This window comes from Piliocolobus tephrosceles, unplaced genomic scaffold (assembly GCF_002776525.5).
Source record: "Piliocolobus tephrosceles isolate RC106 unplaced genomic scaffold, ASM277652v3 unscaffolded_9199, whole genome shotgun sequence".
Taxonomy (NCBI): domain Eukaryota; kingdom Metazoa; phylum Chordata; class Mammalia; order Primates; family Cercopithecidae; genus Piliocolobus; species Piliocolobus tephrosceles.
Window position 1 is genome coordinate 1680 of NW_022336717.1, and position 3238 is coordinate 4917.

Here is a 3238-nt window from a genome sequence, read left to right on the forward strand (position 1 = left end):
TTTTTTTTTTTTTTTTTTTTTTTTTTTTGAGACAGAGTCTCACTCTCTCACCCAGGCTGGAGTGCAGTGGCGCGATCTCGGCTCACTGCAAGCTCCGCCTCCCGGGTTCACGCCATTCTCCTGCCTCAGCCTCCCGAGTAGCTGGGACTACAGGTGTCCACCACCAAGCCCGGCTAATTTTTTTGGTATATTTAGTAGAGACGAGGTTTCACCATGTTAGCCAGGATGGTCTCGATCTCCTGACCTCGTGATCCTCCCGCCTCGGCCTCCCAAAGTGCTGGGATTACAGGCATGAGCCACCGCACCCAGCTATTTTTACTTTCTTGGGCTTTCCAGTAAAGACCAGAAAACCTGCTAGATAAATTCTAAAACAGCTGTAACACTAAACCATAATATTGTGGCTAATTTGTTAGTCCTACAAAGGCAGTCTGGTTCCCACGCAAGAATGGGGTTTGTTTCAGGAAAGGGCTGTTATAATTTGTGTCAAAGTTAAATTATAAACTAAGTTCTTCCCAAAGTTAGTTTGGCCTATGCCCAGGAATGAACACAGAAGCAAGATGGAGTCAGTTAGGTCAAATCTACACACTGCCATAACTGTCTCACTGTTATAATTTTTGCAAAGGCCGTTTCACATCCCCAATTCCCACTTCCCAGGAGCCATTTACAACTCTTAGCAGTTTTGTCTGTTTGCATGTATGTCTCATAACAATATGCTTACGCCATTTGCCCTTGATTTTCAGTTGTAGATTGTGGCATAGACTGCAAATTGCCCACTCTGATACCAGCTTTTCCTCAGCCTTCAGAGCTATTGCACCTCCAGAATTCCTGAGCCTTTCCAGGCTTCTGAAGCATGAAAGTGTTCTTGTTATCACTTGACTGTTGCTGGCCCTTCTGTTTTTGTCACTATGAATTTACAGCTTTTCTTTTCATTCCTTGATTGTCATTCAGTGGGGTTTGTGGATGGAATGGTGATAAATGCATATATTTGTGTGAAAACCTAAGATATTGTACATTTCACAAAACTGAAAAACAAAACCCCACTTTGAAAACAGAACTAAAACAGTATTTATTTTACAAAGGCCTCTTTAAAAATAGGATGACATTTTAGACACAGGTTGTTAAAAAACGTGCAGTCCAACCCTTTCATTGTACTGTTAACGAAGCTGAGTGTGTCAGGCTGAGTATTTTCACCAAGTCTCCTGACTTTCCACTCGAATCTCTTTCCCCAGCCCCGTGGTTCTCAATCTTGGCTCCTGTTACAAAGTCTTGGAGAGTTTCACACAACCCTGTACCCTCAGGGCTACATCACCGGCCAAATAAATCAGTCTCTCTGCAGGGGAGCCTGGGCATCAGTAGCACCTGGACTTGCCAGGAGGTCCTACTGTGCAGCCATGCTTGAGGATGACTACCTGCTGCCAGGAGATTGACCGGTTTAGCCCATTTCTAAAAGCATGGTGATGTGGACATCAAGACATCCATCACAAGCTCATTATTATTTGTTTGTTTCAGACAGGGTCTGGCTCTGTCGCCCAGGCTGGAGTGCAGTGGCCTGATCACAGCTCACTGCAATCTCCTCCTCCCGGGCTCAAGCCATCCTCCCACCTCAGCCTCCCAAGTAGCTGGGATTCCAGGTGCCCGCCACCACGCCTGGTTAATTTTTTTTTTTTTTTTGAGGCGGAGTCTCGCTCTGTCGCCCGGACTGGAGTGCAGTGGCCGGATCTCAGCTCACTGCAAGCTCTGCCTCCCGGGTTTATGCCATTCTCCTGCCTCAGCCTCCCGAGTAGCTGGGACTACAGGCGCCCGCCACCTCGCCCGGCTAGTTTTTTTGTATTTTTTTAGTAGAGACGGGGTTTCACCGTGTTAGCCAGGATGGTCTCGATCTCCTGACCTCGTGATCCACCCGTCTCGGCCTCCCAAAGTGCTGGGATTACAGGCTTGAGCCACCGCGCCCGGCCTTTTTTTTTTTTTTTAATAGAGACGGGCTTTCACCCTGTTGCCCAGGCTGGTCTCTAACTCCCGAGTTCAAGTGATCCGCCCACCTTGGTTTCCAAAAGTGTTGGGATTACAGGTGTGAGCCTCTGTGCCTGGCCTATTTTTATTAATTACCTTTGTGTGTTATCCAGATTTTTTTTTTTTAGACGGAGTCTCACACTGTCACCCAGGCTGTAGTGTAACAGTGTGATGTTGGCTCACTGCAACCTCTGCCTCCCGGGTTTACGCGATTCTCCTGCCTAAGCCTCCCGAGCAGCTGGAATTACAGGAGCACACCACCACACCCGGCTAATTTTTTGTATTTTTAGTAGAGATGGGGTTTCACTATGTTGGCCAGACTGGTCTCAAACTCCTGACCTTGTGATCCGCCCACCTTGGCCTCCCAAAGTGCTGAGATTACAGGCGTGAGCCACCACACCCAGCCCCAGATTTAAAATAGTATCTATTTTCATGCCTCAATTTCACAAGCATGTATTCTGTTAATCCAATTAACAATGAACACTCAACAATTTTGTTAGTGGCATCAATATAGTGTTCTTGTGCCACAGTCCTCTGATAGTGGCATATTATTTAGCTCAGTTCTCACATGCCACTTATACCCTAAAGCAAATCTCCATGAAACTGTTTAAAATTGCTGAGTGATGTGGTCATTTTGCTATATCAGGATGTTTTCATTGTCTAAGTGCAGTAATGGCAGAGAACATTACGCAGTTTATGGCTACTATGCTGATTATAGCTGGACACTGGACACTGTAGTAGTAGTTACTAGAAACCTCCATTATGATGAATTGATCTATTATCTCTATTTATTAGGTCATAGGAGCTGGTTAACGTCGCTGAGTTTTAGCTCTGGCCAGCAAAAAGCATAGTCACTGTTTATTATGGTTATCAGGGAAGAACAAGAAAAATCACTATATATTATCACTCCTTGGGGGCGGGTGGCAGTGAAGGAAAAATCCCACAACAGCCTTGGAATACCAGAGCTACTGACTGTGGGTTAGAATGGTCTTTTATTATGAAGGACAACCCATTGAATTTGAGAAGTCTACAGTGAAAGTAAAATGTGTTCTTAAAATGCAATACTATCTCGAGGCAGTTTTAATTCTAACAATAGGAGCCTACATACCAGATGGCTTTGAAATATTTACAGGTCCTCTTTATCTGAAATTTTAGTTATCCAGGAACAACCATTGTAACTTATACCTTGCCACTAAAAGTAAGGTTTATTTATTCAGAAAAAAAAGGG

At 44.8% G+C, this 3238-nt stretch overlaps 1 non-coding gene across 1 annotated transcript; it reads right to left on the reverse strand.

The window, feature by feature from the left end:
* Positions 1-323: 323 nt before the first annotated feature.
* LOC111531751 lies at positions 324-385 on the reverse strand. The gene has a single exon (XR_002728381.1). It is a non-coding gene; the product is annotated as a U7 small nuclear RNA (small nuclear RNA).
* Positions 386-3238: the final 2853 nt, after the last annotated feature.